This window comes from Prionailurus viverrinus, chromosome B3 (assembly GCF_022837055.1).
Source record: "Prionailurus viverrinus isolate Anna chromosome B3, UM_Priviv_1.0, whole genome shotgun sequence".
Classification (NCBI taxonomy): domain Eukaryota; kingdom Metazoa; phylum Chordata; class Mammalia; order Carnivora; family Felidae; genus Prionailurus; species Prionailurus viverrinus.
In genome coordinates this window covers 103144818-103165214 of record NC_062566.1, presented here as the reverse complement: position 1 = coordinate 103165214, position 20397 = coordinate 103144818, and the positions used below count along the sequence as shown (strand labels likewise).

The 20397-nt window shown below is 35.9% G+C and overlaps 1 protein-coding gene across 2 annotated transcripts in view; it reads right to left on the bottom strand.

Annotated features, from left to right (window-relative positions):
- The window catches only part of MNAT1 (MNAT1 component of CDK activating kinase), a 216098-nt gene that overhangs the window by 193158 nt on the left and 2543 nt on the right, over positions 1 to 20397 (bottom strand). The window lies entirely within an intron of this gene.

Here is a 20397-nt window from a genome sequence, read left to right as displayed (position 1 = left end):
GCTTAGGAACACTCTATTAAAAATATTTTCAGGGGCACCTGGCTGGCTCAGTCAGTAGAGCAAGCGACTCCTGATCTCAGGGTTGTGGGTTCAAGCCCCACACTGGGTGTAGAGATTACTTACAAAAAAAATCTTTAAAATTTTTTTTTCTAAATAAAATATAGTTTCTAAAAAAAAAATTTACCAGACAATGCATTTCAATGTCATATCTCAACTGACCACCAGAAAATGTCATTCTAGCATGTTTGCATGTGTGTGTGTGTGTGTGTGTGTGTGTGTGTGTGTAGGCAGTAAAGAAATAAATGCACAAAAATACTGCAAACTTTGGAACTGCATTTAGATAAAATTTTCACATTGACTTGAATACAGTCTATAAATTGATATAAATTGGAAAACCAAAAAATGAGGAAAGAACTAAATGAGAGTAAGAAATTAATAGATAAGTGTGAACTTCTAAACATTAATTCCTCCAGATATAACAAAAGAAGCTACCTTCTAAACCATCAGTTTCAAACAGGAAATTTTCAGGTTCTTGAAACTCTGTGTTATATGTCTGAACAATTTCTGCATTAGCAGAAAGCTGCACATGATTTCTTAAAACCGATAAATCATATACCCTGATCTCTTAGTGAAATTTGAGAGGCAGTCACTGGGAATTCATAGCTAATGACAACTTAAAATCAAGTTCTAGTCCAAGTCAAACAGTTATACTAATGCTTTGTTTATTTATTTTTTGTGTGTGATCTCTATACCCAACATGGGACTCAAACTCATGACCCTAAGATCAGGAGTGGCAAGCTCTTCCAACTAAGCCAGCTAGGCACCCCTTGGAAACCGTTATACTAATGCTTTAAACAAGACAAAACTAAACTGAAGAGAAACTGCTTAATACTTTTCAAACCACTTATCTCCAAATACAAAAGAGTACAACAGATTGTGTCCAAAAATTTGCTCGGGCATTTACACATTCTAAAAGGAAATTATATGGTATTAAAGTAGACGTGGCTAGATGTTATAAAACACACTTTTGTATTAATAATTAAAGTCCCAACAAGACTACAGCTTTAGGCCACAGGTGTAGAGCCTGAAAGAGAACATGAATGTTCTCTCACTTTAGTGAGTCAAATTATATCTTTCCAGTAACACTAAAAAATTACACTTCCTTTAATTTTATTTTAAATGATTTCCAACTGGAAAAAGTTCCTACTACTGGCATCAAGATTTTTCCATCCTATGGCTTAACTGTTATATGGTGAGCAATCCATAAGACATTGTAAAATATAAGAATGCAGTATTTAAAGAAATGTCTTAGTGATCACTTCTGAACATTCAGACTCTTTAGCAATGGGAAAAAATCACGTAATTGATCTGCTATATAAGTTCAGAATTTCATGTACAATAAAGCATGTTCCAAGAGTAAAGACACATTCATTATCTGACAGTAAATTTTCCAGACAACTATACCATACTCCAAAAATGCAGAAGTTCTATTTTAAACTTTTTTGTTACTCTTCCTATAATACATGTCCAACAAATGTGTATGCTGGTTCTGTGCTGGCTGAATATAACTGAAACTTTTCTCAATGACATAGACTCCTCATTATAAACAGGTTCCCATATTGTGCTTTACAGAAATCAACAAACCTTTCATGTCATTTGCCACAAAATGAAATAGTCTAATCTAAACATCACAATGGAATACTGTACATTTTCCCCATAAAGAAAAGTAGAAGTTTCACAAGCATTCTATTATACAATAGCAGTATATTATATGCACATTTACTTACACAAATTTATATGTTCCGCAAAAAGATATTTTTTTAAAAGCAGCCCATATCACCAGCCTTTCCGCTCAGTTATACCTTTACTCCAGAGTGAGCATAAAATGAGAGATGTCACTCAATTGTTCCCTCAGCTGCACTCACTTCCTAATACCTCTCCTAGAATGAACATCTTAATAAGACCGTATCTGACTAGGGCACCTGAGTGGCTCAGCCAGTTAAGCATCTGGCTTTGGCTCAGGTCATGATCTCATGGTTTGTGGGTTCGAGTCCCACATCGGGTCCCACGCTAATGGTGCAGAGCCTGCTAGGGATTCTCTCTCTCTGCTCCTTCCCTGACTCACTCTCTCTCTCTCAAAATAAACTTAAAAAAAAAAAAAAAAAAAAGAGGGAAACCTGGGTGGCTCAGTCAGTTGAGCAGCCAACTTTGGTAGCGGTCATGATCTCACGGTTTATGGGTTCAGGCCCTACATCAGGCTTGGAGTAATCTAAGTCAGGCTCCAATCAGCTTGGAGCCTGGAGGCTGCTTCAGATTCTGTCTCCCTCTTTCTCTGCCCCTCCCCCACTGGCACTCTGTCTCTCTCTCTCTCAAAAATAAACATTAAAAAAAAAAAAAAAAAAAGAAGAGGAAGACTGCATTTGACTGCATTGAAAAATGTCTTTTCAATACAATGCCAGAAAAGAGCCAATTATTTCAGCTGATGTTTGGCAAAAACAGGGAATCATTCCTATGCTGAAGGAAACTGGCTATGCTCAACTTAGTGAAAAATCATTTATCCATACTGACAATTTCTGGTCTTATTAAAGGTAATTCTTTCACTACACATAATTTCTAACTTACACAACTTGAGAACATAAATTCCATATAAGATTCAACATCACTGTATTTATCACTTATTAAATCTATAAACAAAATAAACTATTTTTATAAAGAATTAGCTACTCAAATTGCTATTTCATGGATTTTGATAAAATTTATTAAGTCCTTGGTCAATGATAGGAAATTTACAAGGTTCTCACTAAATATTCTGCCTTATTATCAAAGCTTAAATGGTAATAAAAGCTTTACCTTTGCAATTTAAGTTACAATAAACAGTATCACAGGATTCCCCCTAGATTACTTTACTTCTAAACCAAAGTAGTTTATATGTCTCTGAATAAGAACCACTTCTCTACATAATGACAATGGCTTATTTGACAGGAGCCCCTTAGAAATCTATTCCCACTATCATAAAAAGAGTCTCAAATAGTGTACAAGTTTTGGTAATGTCTCTTTTGTTATAATAAAGGTGAAGTGATTGCTGTTAGTTATCTGTTACTGTGTAACAAAATACCTTCAAATTCAGCAGCTTAAAATAATAAACATTATCTCATACAGTTTCTGAGTGTCAAGAATCCAGCAGCAGGTTATTTCTCAAGACATTAGCCAGGGTTGCAATTATCTGAAGACACGGCTGGGGCCAGAGAATCTAAGAGGGCTTACTCATGTGGCAGGTGTCAGAGGCCTTGATTCTTCACCACATGAGCCTTTCTATATGGCTGCTTACAACACAGAAACTGTCCTTCCCAAGAGCAAATGGTCCATGAGAAAGCTGCAGAGTCTTTTTATGACCTAGCCTTGGAAGTGACAAACCATCACTTCTGCCATATTCAATTCATAACACAAGCAACTCTGATAACCATTTGGAGAGAAATTGCACAAAGGCATGAATATCAGGAGGCAAGAATCATTGGGAGCTCTGTTGGATTTAGGCTACAACAGTGATGAACATACAGATATATGGTTAATGTGGTTGTACATATGTCCACAAATTCTTTGATACTTCTCTTATCACAAAGTGAAGCCTAATTCCCCTCCACCCTAAATATGGACTGTGCTTAGGACTCAAATAGAATGCAGCAGAAATGACAGTGTCAGACTTCCAAAGCTAGTTTATGACATTGTGGCTTCTGCCTCTCTCTCTTGAATCATTCACTCTAGGGAAAGAAAGCTACCACATTGTAAGGACAGTGAAGAAATCCTTAGGATAGGCCCTTACAGGAAAGAACTGAGACCTCTAACCAACAAATAGTAAAGAACTAAGCCACAAAATTAAGCTTAGAAGTGGATCCTCCAGCTTCATTCGAGGCGTCAGAAGACTGAAATAGTACTGAATGAAATTAAAGACTTAAATAAATGAAAAATATATCATATTTATTGATTATAATACTCAATATTGTCAAGATGGCAATTCTCCCCAAATTTAAAGCAACCCAAATCCAACAGGCATTTATACAAAAGTTGACAAATTGATTCTAAAATCTATATAGAATTGTAAAGGACCTAAAATAACCAAAGCAATTTTTAAAGTAAAAACAAAGTTGAGGGTGCCTGGGTGGCTCAGTCGGTTAAGCATCTGACTCTTGATTTCAGCTCAGGTCATGATCTCACAGTTCATGAGTTCGGGCCCTGCATCAGGCTCTGTGTGACAGTGCTTAGCCTGCTTGGAATCCTCTCTCTCCCTCTCTCTCTCTTTACCTCCCCTGTTCATGCTCTCTTTTGAAATAAATAAATAAACTTCAAAACTAATTAAAAAAAAAAAAGTTGAAGGACTTACACTTCCCAAGACTTACCATAAAGCTACAGTAATTAAAACAGTTTGGCTGTACTGGCAAAGATAGTTATAAGTCAATGGAACAGAACAGAGAGTTCAGAAACAGATCCATAGTTACTTAGTCAATTGATTTTTGACAAAAATGCCAAGGCAATCCAATGAAAAAGGAAAGGCATTTCAAAAAATAGTGCTAGATCCCCTAGATATCCTTGCAGGAAAAATAATAATAATAATAATAATAATAATAACACTCAAAAAGAGAACCCTCTTACCTCACACCATACAAAAAAGTTAACTTCAAATGGATCACAGATCTAAATGTAAATCTAAAACTATAAAACTTTAAAAGTTAAACTACAACTACCACATAACCCAGACACGCCACTCCTAGGTACTTTCCCAAGAGAAACAAAAACACATGTTCAGAAGTATCTGGGTGGCTCAGTCAAGTGTCCAACTTCAGCTCAGGTCATGATTTCGCAGTCCATGAGTTCAAGCCCGCATCTGGCTCTGTACAGACAGCTCAGACACTGGAGCCTGCTTCAGATTCTGTATCTCCCTCTCTCTGCCCCTCCCCTACTCGTGCTCGCTCTCTCCTTCTCTCTCTCAAAAATAAACATTAAAAAAATTTAATTTTTTTAATTTAAAAAAAATGTTCATGCAAAGACTTTTACATGAAAATTCTCCATAGCAGCTCTTTTGTAATACTAACAATCACAAACAAGCCAACTGTCAATTAACTAGTACAAACTAGTATATCTATACAACAGAACACCATTCGGTAATAAAGAGGAATGAACCACTGACAGACACAACAAAATAGACGAATCTCAGAATAATGGAGTCAAAGCCAAGACAAACCAAAAAAAAAAAAAAAACAAAAACAAAAAGCAGCCTATATGATTTTATGTAAAATAATAGCAAATGCAAACTACTCTATAAGGAAAAGCAAAACTGTTGTTGCTTGGGGATGGGAGTAGAGGGAAGAATAGATTACAAAAAGACATAAGGAAATTTGGGTATGACAGAACTATTTGTTATCTTAATTGTAGTGATCACTTTATGGGTCTATTAACATGTCAACGCTGATTAAATTATGTGCAGTTTAATGAATGTCAATTCTATCTCAATAAAGTTGAAAAAAGAAAAAATTGGTAATGTCTAATAAAAAAATTGGTAATGTCTATTAAAACTATAAATACACATTATGGGGCATCTGGGTGGCTCAATCAGTTAAGCGTCTGACTTTAGCTCAGGTCATGATCTCATAGTTTGTAGGTTGGAGCCCCACGTCAGGCTCTGTGCTGACAGCTCAGAGATTGGAGCCTGCTTCAGATTCTGTGACTCCCTCCCTCTGCGTTTCATGAGTTCGGGTCCCTCGTGCTCTGTTTCTCTGTCTCTCAAAAAATAAATAAATGTTAGAAAAAAGGTTTTTTTATTTTTAAATACACATTCTGCTGTTAGAAATTTATCCTACAGGGCGCCTGGGTGGCTCAGTCAGTTAAGTGTCTGACTTCAGCTCAAGTCATGATCTCGTGGTTTGTGGGTTTGGACCCTGCATTGGGATCTGTGCTGACAGCTTAGAGCCTGCTTCGAATTCTGTGTCTCCCTCTCTCTCTTTCTGTCCCTCCTCCGCTTGTGCTCTCTCTCAAAAGCAAATAAACATTAAAAAAATTTTAATTTATCCTATAGATATACTTGCATTTACACAAAGATAGGATGTGCACTGAAAAACTATATTGAATATCCAAAAACAACCAAAACTTCCATTAATATATGACAGGCTAAATAGATTAATGCATTCTCAAAAGATGGAATACTCTGCAACCATGAAAAAAACAATGACTTATATTTATATGCTCAAACATAAATTATCCAAAATATATTGATAAATGAATGAACTAAGTGGCAGAGAAATTCATACAGCACAATCTGTGTTTGTGTTTGATCTTCAAAAAAGTAAATACATATGCACATAAACTGCTAGCTGTAATTACACTTGAACAGTACCCTCAGCACACTTAGGATTCTCTATTTCCAACTATTTTATAATTTTTCAGAAACATTACACAACCATTAAGACTGACATTACCACTCATAATAACAGTACTTAATAAATATTAGCTGCTATATGCCAGGCAAATATGCCAAGCAAACTTTGAACAAGTTGCCATTTCTTTAACCTTCACAACAAGCCTGTAAAACAGGCAGTATTATTTTTATCACCATTTTAAAGATTTAGGAATCTAGGAGTCAAAAAAGCCTTTGCTGCAGGTCACTATTAAGTGGTAGTCCAAGGATTTAACTCAAATTTCTTTGATCCCAAAGTTGATGTTTTTAACCACTGCACCAAAAATCTCTCGGTAAGCAAAATGTAGAAACCAAAAACCCATAAAAGAATGCAGCAATTGGGAACAGTGTTAATAAACAGAATATAGTCAAAAAGCACAAGCTTATTTCTGGCTCTTGCTTTTGACAGAAAAAAAAAACAAAAACAAAAACACCATGGTAGTGTTTACTTAAGTATATGTAATTGTCCTCTGTGAGGTATTTTACTAATCAATTCACTTGGCCTATATGATCTCAGTAATTCCTAGTTTGTTACATTCTAACTTCAGCATATAACATGTTAGTTTCTATTCTAATTCCAAATAATATAAACCCAAATACATAAAGCAAACAGGAGACACAAATAGTGTATTTCCCAAGGGGGAATTATAAACACTAAACATATACTAGCTGTAGCAATTTATTATTATTGACACCATTCCTACTTTAAATTGTATGTTCTTGCATTTAGTTGCAACACATTACATAGATTGCTTGCTGCAATCAACCTCCATAAGGAATTAAATATTAATGATATACCGAATACAATTATGAGAAATAAGACATTCAATACAAATAAGGCAGAGACAATTACTGCAACATATTAATTTTAGATCTTAGAAATATACTTAAACTACCTAAAAAGTAAGAATTTTGTCTTCAAAATTTTGTTTACCAACCTCAGCTTTCTAAAAAAAAACTCATTCCCTTTACTATGATCTGACTGGGCATTGAACAAATATGGATAAAGAATCTTTACTGCTAACACAATATTTTATTAAACTGTATGATATTATAAATTCAATTGGCAACAGGAGCATTTTTTTTAATAAAGTAATATGTAGCTCAGCAAATTCCAGTCCCATAAATATCACACATTATATAAAATTGATTTCTCCTATCCAAGTACTAACCAAGCTCGACCCTGCTCAGCTTCTGAGATCAGATGAGATTGAGCACATTCAGGGTGGTATGGCCACAGACTATAAAACTGACTTCTAACTAGAATCACTCCCAAGAATCAAAAGGTAAAAATTAAAATAAATACTCTGTAAAAATATTACATACAATTTTTCTGTTGTCAGAAATGTTTTTAATTTTTTAGAAATGTTTTTTTAATATTATCTTTTCAATCAACAAAATACACATTTTAAAATAAGACTGAAAATAAAATAAAATAAAATAAAATAAGACTGAAAATAAAAGCAAATATTAAAAGTTATATTCCTAATGTCAAATATAAAAATATACCCTTAAAATGTTCCTCATGTATCCTCTGATAGATCTCAAAAATATAACATTTGCCATGTCACACCACAATTCTACTACTTTTTAAGTTTTTTGTCCCATATTTTCTATTCCAACTCCACAGATCAGTAACAAGAAATAAGATCAAATAAAACATGTTTTGGTAACATTATCCGAAGCAGTCATAAAAAATGATGCTCTCTTTAGAGACGACTTAGTTATAGCCTAAAAGTAAACACTGTGGAATTATTTATGAAGAAATTATACTTAACATTGGTAGATTTCAAGACATTTATATTTTAATGGAATAAATTGTTTGTAAGTAAATCAGAGTTAGTGCTAGATGCAGTTTGCTTCGGTTACCTGAAATTAGAATAGCAGACTCATTAAATATATATAAATCAGTGATGCAGAGGCACTGCACCATATTGATGGAGGCTTCATTAATTTTCAATGATATAGCCACTATCATATTTGTGTTCTAAAGAAAATTGAATGAGGTACGCAACCACTTTTCTTCATCTCAAAATTCTGTTTTTTTATATATTCTAACAGTGAATGAAAGAAAACCTAATTCTTCAAAACATTTCTAATGAGGTCCATTATATTATATTTTCTTGTCTTTTTGTAGGGAATACACTTATTTGTTTATACAGGTGTATATTTTTGATACAAATTAAAAAATGAAGTTTGCAAAGTAAAATACTATGAAACTAGTTACCCTCCAAATCACTTCATTGTATAAATAATACATTTAGTCTTCCTAATTTGCATGTGTATACCTCAAAAGCCAAATACTATGACACTGTTTATACATTATCAAATAAAGTGATATGGCAAATACAGAATTGGTAAAAAAATCATTATTGAATATTTAAATTTTTTTGTTTTTTTTTTTAATGCTAGCATCCTGGCAACTAAAAATATAAAAAGAAAATTGTTCTAAGTGTATCAAACAGATTTTGATAGTATTGTAGTATTTTCATATTTTAAAAGGGTTTGAGTTGCAATCTGGTTGCATTACATTAATAAGAATTTTATTTGGCAAATGTGATCAAAATTTAATTGAATAATTCCTAACTAGGATTTACACAGACACAAAAAAGTAGAGCTGGCCAGGTGGGAAATGCAACCATTTAACCTTACATAGGCTTCAGTTTTCCCATCTGTTAAAAAAAGAAAAAAGGGACAAGTGTAGAACAAAACTAAAAAGATGATTGCTAGGCTCCTTCTGATTTCAAATTAACTGAGTTTGCCAACTCCTATCAATTCTTTTGACAAAACAAACAGCATTTTGAGGCACGTACTTTTACACAAGCTGCCATGTTCAGCATGACAGCCAAATCAGACATCACATTCCACTTTCCTAATGGGACTAATACTTAGATCTTTCCTCTTTAGTGGCTGCTTCACAAAAACATTTGTGCATTTTGAACCACCTAAACTTTTTTGTTCCCTTCATGCTAATCTTGCAAAAATTTGTAAGTTTAGGAAACACCCACCAAAATTATTTGCTTCCCCAAAGTCCCTTTTCCTACATCAGGAATAGGGTGACAATTAGGTTTCAGGAGTTCAGGTTTGTTTAATAGCACTTTTTCAACAAATAGTTTAACAAATGGCATAATACTGACTTTCACACCTTAATTGCAAAGAATATTTTTATAACTCTAAACTTCCCTTTGGTTTCTTGTAAAGAAAAAACAACTAATTTCCTTTTAATGACTCAGAAGAGCTCAAACACCATAAAACTAATGCGGGTAGTAACCATGTCTGCTATACTCACTGTTGTATACTTACACACAGTTTTTCAACATCGCTTAAGTACAAGACTCTCTTGATAGGTAGTATAAAACACAAAGTCTCTCCCTCAGAGATCTATGTCGGAGCCCAGAAATTTGTAATTGAACTCGACACCCAAGATGATTTTTAGGATGAGGTAAGTCTGAGAATCAATAACCTGGAAATTTTGAGTGTATAAGAAAGATTGCAAACCGGGGGGCTTGGGTAGCTCAGTCAGTTGAGCGTCTGAATCTTGGTTTCAGTTCAAGTCATGATCTCATGGTCATGAGATCTATGCACTGGGTGTGTAGCCTGCTTGGGATTCTCTCCCTCCCCCTCTGCCCCTTCCCGCCCAAAAAAGGTATAAACTCAAAGAAAAGACCAAAACTATTAACTAAATTACCCAAATTTTAAGAAATTAAAGAGGGATTAAAAATTACTATCCCAAACAAATGAACAATTCAAGACTAGAACCTAGATTTTCTAACTTGTGATTCAATATTCTTTCTGTTACTCAATAGATCTGGATTATGAAAATACACAGAACACCAACTCATATATGTAGTGAAAGCAAAAACCATCTCCATTAGGAGAATGATCTTGAGATGTTCATTGTAATTACCATTCAGAACATATGAGACATTAATTCTCCAGAGCTGTTCTGCAACATTATACTTTAATCAACTTGAAAACATTCCATTAAAAAAAGGGGGGAATGTCTAGAAAGTATTAGGGAAGAAACTGAAGTAACAAAAAAATGAGAAACTGCAAAAGAAATGCTAAAGAGGAACAAGCAATTGTCAGTTTTGAGGTAAGAAAATAGACACGTACACACAGAACTGAGACTACAGGAAGTAAATGACTCAACAATATAGTAAGGCCAGCTTTTTCTTAAAAACATAATGTAGTAACTGATGCCAGACTAGCATTCCCACCATGAGAAACCATAAAACAAACAAATGTTTGAGACACCTGTTTGCAGGCATTAGACAATAGACTACACAAAGACTATAATCTCCAGAAATGGGTAACTCACAAGGTGAGCCTACAATTGCCTCAGTTTTCTACCTGACACAATTTCCTTGGCCATTCTCAACAAGTTTGAGAAGGGCACAGTAGTTGTGCTAAACTGAGGAGTCAATCAGAATTCAGTGCACTTGACATAGCTGAAAAATGCAAAGCAGAAGGTCCAGAAGTCTGTAGGAAACCTCCATGAATCCTTGACCAAAAAAGCAGGCTGCACATGTGCAGGGCAAAACCAATCAAGGCTTAAAAGACGGTAGATGAAAGAGGGATAGAGGGTAGTTAAGAGTGGTGGATACACTTTGAAGTTCCCACCCAGCCAGAGTAGAGACACCACATTACAACTTATTAACACGTTAGACATCCAGCTAAGATACCAAAAAGGCCACAACTAAGAGTAAGTATCACATCCTAGAATAGGACTTATTCTTAGACTCCCCTAACAAAGCTTAAAATCAAGACCGAACAAATTTTGCAGGGAATTAGAATTTTGGAAGTTAAGCCTCACTAAAGTAAGGAAACACACCATGCTCTCTGCAGATCCATCCTAGCAAATATTAAAACCAAGCTTACAAAGTTCAAGGTAATCAGCCAGCAAATGAATTGCCCGCAGAATTCACATACACACACACAGAGAAAGATAAACTCCAGGATCTCTAAAATGTAACATCTACATGATCTAGTTTACAACTGAAAAAAGTACTAAATGTGCCAAAATAGAGAAAAGAATGAAAAGAAAAAAGTCAAAAAGAACAGTTGATAGAAATCAATCCTACAATAGCCAAGATGTTGAATCTAGCAAACAAAAACCTTAAAATCATCTATTATAAAATTTTTTTAAGTTTATTTATTTAACTTGAGAAAGAAAGCACATGCGTGGGCAGGGGGAGCCACACACAGGGAGGGAGAGAGAGAATCCCAAACAGGCTCTGGAGTGTTGGTGCAGAGTCCAATGTGGGGCTCAAACTCCCGAACCATGAGATTATGACCTGAGCTGAAATCAAGAGTTGGACACTTAACCAACTGAGCCACCCAGGCAAACCTCATATATTATAAATATTTTAAAAGAATTAACACAAAGTATGTCCAGAATTAAATGAAAATACATTCAAAGAACTAAATGAAGATAGTCTTAATGCATGCATAGATAGGAATTCTAAAAGAAATGAACACTATAAAAAAGAACAAGATAAAAACTGTAGAATAAAAAGTGCAATAATGAAAATATACTGAATGAGCTTACCAACAGAGTGGAAATAGCATATGGGATTGAAGATAAATCAATAGAAGTAACTGATCTAAAGAACAGAGAGAAAAAAGACTGAAGAAAAATAAGTCATACCACAGGGACTTACATTATATCAAAGAGTCTAACACACATGTAACTGGAGTTCCAAAATAAGAAGAAAGTGTAAAAAGTGCAGAAAGAATCACTGAAATTTCCAATAGGAAGAAAAACACTGACTTACAGATCTAAGCTCAGCAAACCTCAACTAGGATGAATACAAAGAAAACCCATATCTAGAACATACTCAAACTGCCAGAAACCAAAATTAAAGAGAAAAATCTTAAAAGCAGAGGCACCTGGGTGGCTCAGTCGGTTAAGCGTCCAACTTCGGCTCAGGCCATGATCTCACGGTTCGTGAGTTCAAGCCCTGTGTCAGGCTGTGTGCTGACAGCTCACAGCCTGGAGCCTGCTAAGGATTCTATGTCTCCCTCTCTCTCTGCCCCGCCCCCACTCATGCGTTCACGCGCTTGCTCGCGCTCTCTCTCTCAAAAATAAACATTTTAAAAAAGAAATTTCTTTTAATCTTAAAAGCAGCCCCAAAAGATTTTTGTGTAAAGGGAACCAAAGATATGAGTAACAGCTAACTTCTCATCACAAACAATGGAGATCAGAAAACACTGATATCTTTCAAGTGGTGAAATGCCAACCTATAATTTCATATTCAGCAAAAATATCCTTCACACAGTTAAGCAAAATAAAAACACTTTCAGATAAACAAAATCTGGGAGAATCATTTACCAAGAGACCTGCACTACAAGAAATACTAAAGAAAATTCTCTAGGCAAAATAAAATCACAACAATTGTAAAATATAATCCAAAGGAAAGAAAAGGGGCTCCTGGGTGGCTCAGTCAGTTAAGCATCTAACTTCGACTCAGGTCATGTTCTCGAAGTTTATGAGTTCAAGCCCCATGTTGGGCTCTGTGCTGAAGCTAGGAGCCTGGAGCTTGCTTCAGATTCTGTCTCCCTCTCTCTCTGCCCCTCCCCCCATCTGTAATAAAATTTTAAAAAATTAAAAAGAAAAAAAAAGCGAAGAAGGACACCAAATATAGTATATAAGAAGGTGAACATAAAGGACGATTTCACCACTTTATACCCACTAGGACGGCTCTAATTCAAAAAAGATAAATAACAGGTGCTGCCAAAAAAGGTAGAGAAACTGAACCTTCATATACTGCTAGTGGGAATGTAAAACGTGCACCACTTTGGAAAACGGTCTTACGGTTCCTCAAATGGTTAAACATAAGGTTATCACATGATCCAAAAATTATACTCTTAAGTACACAGCTGAGAGGAACAAAATCATTTGTCCATACAAAAACTTGTACATGAATATTCATAGCAGCATTATTCATAATAGCTGAAAAGTGAAAACAACCCAAATGTCCATCAACAAATGAATGGATAAATAAAATGTGATATAGCCATACAATGGAATACTATTCAGTAACAAAAAGAAATGAAGTCCTGATACATGCTACAACATGGATGAACCATAAAAATATTATTCTGAGTAAAAGCCAATCACAGAGGACCATATATTGAATGATCTCATTTATGCAAAATGCCCAGAACAGGAAATCTATAGAGATAGAAAGTAAGAGTAGTCGTTGCCTAGGGCTAGAGGGGCAATATGGGAAAGGGAATGTTTGGAAAGTGATGGTTAAGTGATGACGGTGAAGTGACAAAAATGTTCTAAAGTTGATTATGGTAATGCAAGCGAGCACATCTCTGAGAATAAACTTGAAGCCATTGAACTCTATACTTAAAATGGGTGAATTTTATGGTATGTGAATTACATCTCAATAAAGGTGTTTTTAAAGACTCTTTTAATTTTCCACTTTTCCTTAAAGACAACTAACTGTTTAAAGTAAAAATAACAATACTGAATCACATATAAGAGTAAAAGATACATCAACAGCATAAAAGATGAGATGGGTGAGTAAATGGAATTACATTGTTCACATTTGTGAGGTATGAAATGGGAAGTGAAAAATGGGAATATCAGATGTTGACCCTAAATAGATTTTGATAAAGATATACATTGTTATACCTAAAGAAACCATTCAAAAAATATTAAAAATATTAAAATAACAATAAAGAGCTATTGCTAATAGGCCAATACTTTAAAATATCCAATTAGTGGGGCATCTGGGTGGCCCGGTTGGTTGAGCATCTGACTGTTGATTCCAGTTCAGGTCATGATCCCAGGGTTCTGGGATTGAGCCCTACATCAGGCTCTGCACTGAGCATGGAGCCAGTTTGAGATTCTCTCTCTCTCTCTCTCTCTCTCTCTCTCTCTCTCTCTCTCTCATCTCTCTGCCACTCTCCCCTGTTTGCACATTCTCTCTCAAAAATAAAATAAAATAAAATAAAATAAAATAAAATAAAATAAAATAAAATAAAATAAAATAAAATAAAATAAAATAAAAATATCCAATTAGTCCAAATAAGGCAAGAAAGGAACTTGAACAAAAAACGAAAGAGACAAATGGAAAACAAGTAGACTTAAGCCCAATGAGCTCAATAATTACATTAAATATAAAGGGACAAATACACCAACAAAAGGCAGAAATTGGTGGGCCAGGAGGGCGCCTGGCTGGCTCAGTCAGTAGAGCATGTGACTCTTGACCTCAGGGTCACAAGTTCAAGCCCCAAATTGGGTGTGGAGCCTACTTAAAATAAAATTTTTTAAAAAATTTTAAAAGAAATTGTTGGGCCAAGTAAAAAAGGAAGACATAAGTATCTACTAATATAAGACATACATTGGTTGAAGGCAAAGGGATAGAAAAAGATATACCATCAAACAGCATAAGAAAGCTGACATGACTATATTAATTCAGACAAAAACTTCAGGACAAAGAGTAGTACAAGAGACAATTCATAAAGACAAAAGGAGATATTCATCAAGAAGACATAGGTACCTATGTACCTAATAAGAGAGCTACAAAATACATGAAGCATAACAAAACTAAAAGGTCAAACCAACGAATCCACCATGTAGTTGGAGTAATTGATAAAATGAGTAGATAAAATACATTTGTAATATAGAAGATCTGAGTAACACTACCAACCAAGCTGACCTAATTGACATTTATAACACACTACTCCTGACAGCCACAGAACATTCTTTTTTTTTTTTTTGAGAGCGGGGTGGAGGGAGAGAGAGCTCCTGTGCACAAGCAGGGGAGGGGCAGAGAGAGAGAGGGAGACACAGAATCCTAAGTAGGCTCCAGGCTCTGAGCTGACAGCAGCGAGCCCGACATGGGCCGAACCCATGAAATTCAAGATTATGACCTGAGCTGAAGTCCGACACCCATCCACACCCATCCGCCTGAGCCACCCAGGCACCCCGAACATTCTTTACAAATGTACATTGATTGCTCACCAAAATAGACCATTTACTGGACCATAAAGAAGTTCTCAGAAAATTTCAAAAGATTAAAATTATTAATAGAGTATGTTCTCTTACCACAACAGAATAAAATTAGAAATTAACAATACTTAGAAAGTCCCTTTTTTCAAATTCTTTTACCTAGAATGAGTGCCTTTTCCTAATTTGCCTGCCGTAAAGGAGGCACTGTTTCCTAATTTGCATAAAAGTACTGGATAAGCCCAGAATATCAGTTAAAACAAATACATTAACACCACTTATTAATCATTCTTTCCAACAATAAATAAATTCAACCCTAATCTGATAAAGCTTCTAAATGTAACTAATAATTTACAGAAAATATAGAGGAACACATTAAACAATACCACAGCGACGCAATCAGCAAAATTCATAGCAGTAACTCTTCAGAACAAACTACCCAGTAGTTTGTATCATCATCAGTATCATCAGTGAGAACAGAAATAGAAAAAAAAGCAAAGAGACACAGAGAGAAAGATCTTAAGTAAATGTGACAAAATACTGACTTTCATATATCAGGACATGTTCCTTTATTCTACTACTTTGTGTCTTATGCATGTTTAAAATGAAAAAAGTAGATTTAGTAAAATCAAATACATGTAAAGCTTCCACAAACAAGTTTGCCAAGAAAGGTTGGGATTAAAATTAAATCATTAACAGGCACCTGTGTGACTCAGTCAGTTAAGTGTCTGACTCTTGATTTTGGCTCAGGTCACGATCTCATGGTTTGTGGGTTCGAGCCTCACATCAGCTCTACACTGACAGTATGGAGCCTGCTTGGAATTCTGTCACTCCCTCTCTCTGCCCCCCACCCAAAATAAATAAATAAGGGGCACCTGGGTGGCTCAGTCAGTTGAGTGTCCGACTTCAGCCCAGTCATAATCTCAGGGTTTGTGAGTTCAAACCTCACATCAGGCTCGCTGCTGTCAGCATAGAGCCCGCTTTGGATCCTCTGGATTCCCTCTCTCTCTCTGCCCCTCCCCACTCATTCTCTCTCTCTCTCTCTCTCTCTCTCTCTCTCTCACTCTCTCTCTCTCTCTCCTCTCTCTCAAAAATAAGCATTTAAAAAAATAAAATTTAAAAAATAAACTTTAAAAAAATTAAATTATTAAAAACTTAGTTAATATAACTGAATCCATCGAATTCAATATGCCTCCAGAATTCTATGAAAGAATTCTACGAAAGACCTGTTTCTTAAAGAAACAGGTGGTCCTGAAAAAAGAAAACAATTCTCCTTTTCTTTAATTAAAACAAAGCTCATCCTTGAACTGGAAAACAACAAACATGGAATCCAATCATCTTTAATGTGCATGCAATCAATCCATTTGAGTGTTTGCTGGACTGAATTGATACAAAAGGGAATATGCTTTCTCAGTTACTAGCAATTAAGAGAGGAAGATCTTTTCATTATGTTTTCACTTCTTTCTGCTTCTGTATTTTTTCCCATAAACAGCAGTCCTAATTAATCTTATCATAATCCTATACTCCTTATCTTTTGCATATCACTACTCCTACTCACTCTCTTGCCTCCTCAAATGCCTTTGCCAACTTGAGGACATGAACAAATATAAAATCATGTGGTAGCCACATCAAGGTGGCCCAGTAATCCCTACCTGATAGTATTCACACTCTTGTGCATACTCTTCCACATTGTAACAGGGCCGCTCAGTATTAACAAATAAAACAGCACAATGATAGTAATGTCATGTCTGTGATTAGATCATAGAAAGTTCTGGGCTTCTGGTTCTCTCCCTCTCTCATGACAAACTCTGGGAAAACCCACATCATGAGTACCCAAGGAGGGTCCACGGGGAGAAAATGAACCCTCCTGCCAAGAGCCACATGAGTAACCTTGGAAAAAGATATTCAGTCTCAGACAACAGCCTGAGCAAACCTCTGAAGAGACTATGGGACAGAATCACTCAGCTAAAGTCACCCTCAGATTCCTGCCCCTCAGAAACTGTGAGGGCAGGTCACGATCTCAAGGTTCACGAGTTTGAGCCTCACATAGAGCTCTGTGCTGAGTCTCGAGCCTGTTTCAGATTCTGTGTCTCCTTCTCTCTCTGTCCCTGCCCCACTCTTACTCTGTCTCTCAAAAATAAATAAATTTTTTTAAAAACATGTTTTAATTTAAAAAAAGTATTTCACATCAAAATCCATAATGGTGTATTACTTATCAGAACAAGAAGATCAAAAAAATAATAATGCCCAATATCAGCAAAGATTTGTGGCAAAAAGAATTACCATATTGTTGTTGGGAGTATAATTGATACAACCTTTTTTTGAGAACAACTGGGCAATATTTATCAAAACTTAAGTCACATACAATTACACTACTAGGTATTTACCCTATGGCTTGACTGTTATATCTTATGAATATGCCTAAGTGCTCAAACAGCTAGCTAGCTAGCTAGCTACCAAGTTCACTCCAGTGAAAAAACAGAAACATAAAACATTCATCAAAAAGATTCTGGGGGGCAACGGGGTGGCTCAGTTGGTTGGGTGTCTGACTTCAGCTCAGGTCATGACCTCACGGTTCATGGGTTCGAGGCCCCATCGGGCTCTGTGCTGACAGCTAAGAGCCTGGAGCCTATTTCAAATTCTGTGTCTCCCTCCCTCTCTGCCCTCCCCCCACTCTCACTCTGTCTCTGTCTCTCAAAAATGAATAAGCATTTAAAAAAACTTAAAAAAAGATTTTGGTTAAATGGGGCACCTCGCTGACTCGGTCGGAGGGGGAATGCGACTCTTGATCTCAGGGTTGTGAGTTTGAGCCCATAGTGGGTGTAGAGATTACTAAAAACATACATGAACTTAAAAAAATGTTTTTTGGTTAAATCAATTATAGTATAACTGAACACTGAACTACCATCCAACGGTTAAAAATAAAGAGAAAGACATATACACACTGATTTACAAAAGATATCCAATATACGAATATTTTAAAAGGTGGGATATATATATATATATATATATATATCCCATTTTCCAAGAAAGAACATGATAACAAGTTCATATCAAGAAAACTACAAAGGTGTTCCTGAGTGGCCCAGTCAGTTAAGTGTCTGACTCTTGGTTTCAGCTCAGGTCATGATCTTACAGTTCATGAGACTGAGCCCTGTATCGGGGTCCGAGTTGACAGCAGCAGAACCTGCGTAGGATTCTCTCTCTCTCCCTCTCTCTTTGTCCCTCCCCTGCTCGCACAAGGGCACATCCTCTCTCTCTCAAAATAAATAAACATTAAAAAAAAAAAAAATTACAGAGGCACCTGGCTGGCTCAGTTGGTAGAGCATGCAACTCTTGACCTGGGGGTCATGAGTTCAAGCCCACATTGGGCGCAGATACTACTTAAAAATAAAATCTTAAAGGGGTGCCTGGGTGGTTCAGTTGGTTAAGCATCAGACTTCAGCTCAGGTCATGATCTCTTGGTTCGGGAGTTCAACCCCCATGTTGAGCTCTATGCAAACAGCTCAGAGCCTGGAGCCTGTTTCAGATTCTGTGTCTCCCTCTCTCTTTGGCCCTCCCCCACTCGCATTCTGTCTCTCTCTCTCTCTCTCTCTCTCTCTCTCTCTCAAAAAACAAATAAACGTTAAAATAAATAAAATCTTAAAAAAGAAAATTACAGATCATTAGAATTAAAGCTATTATTTTGACATTTTATAGTCTCTTAAATTCATTTAAAGATAATCATTATTGTACAAGTCCTACATAGTAGCCCAAATGACTCCTGTTTTAATTTCATCTCTGCTTAGCACACATACTACTCACAAGTAATAATGATAATATAACCAATATATATTAAACAAATACTATATTTGACAACAGAGACAGAAACTCTACAAAACACCTCCAAATATTTTATATATTTAATCCTCAAACACTGTAATATAGGTAGTGCTACTGTCTCTATTGTTCAGGTAAGAAAAATGAGGGGTGCCTGGGTGGCTCAGGTGGTTGAGCAACAGACTCTTGATTTCAACTGAGGTCATGATCTCCCAGTCTTGGAATCAAAACCTGCAGCCAGGCTCCACTCCAGCTCTGAGCTGGGCATGGAGCCTTCTTAAGATTCTCTCTCTCTCTCTCTCTCTCTCTCTCTCTCTCTCTCCCGTTGCCCCTCCCCCACTAGCATGAGTGTGTGTGCAAGCACACACATGCTGTCTCTCACAAAAAAGAAAAATGAGTCCAAGGTGTTAGTAATTTGCCCAACGCCACAGTTCCTGTAGGGACTGTGTAAAAACTTCAAAATCATAAGTTTCTTCTTTTATCTAATATGCTATATTCTTTTATCCATTTTGTTCATATTTCAAGTCAAAAAAGAACTATAAAATGTGGTCTATACCTAACAAGTTAGCAAATAACCAAAATAAATAAAATAACTTACTTTTTTAAAGATTTTATTTTTTAAGTAATCTCTACACCCAACATGGGGCTCAAGATCACAACCCCAAGATCAAGAGTGTAACACTCTACTGACTGAGCCAGACAGGCACCTTAATAACTTAGACAATTCTTAACTCTTATGAGGAAACAAAAAGGACTAAGGATACAACAAAAGCAATTTCTAATTAAAAATAAGTCATCTCAGGGCGCCTGGGTGGTTCAGTTAGCTAAGTGTCTGACTTCGGCTCAGGTCATGATCTTACAGTTTGGGAGTTCAAACCCCATGTGGAGCTCTGTGCTGACAGCTCAGAGCCTGAAGCCTGCTTCAGATTCTATCTCTGTCTCTCTCTCTGCTCCACCCCCACTCGCACACTGTCTCTCCGTCTGTCTCTCTCTCTCAAATATAAATAACAAAAAAAATTAATTAGAAAAAAGTACCAATACATTAATAAACCTTATTATAATCATTATAACTACAACTGACCATGCAATTTATGCTTACCCAAAGACCTAGTCTATCACACTGTAGATTACCCATCACCTTTTATTTCTAAGAAACCTCAGAGAA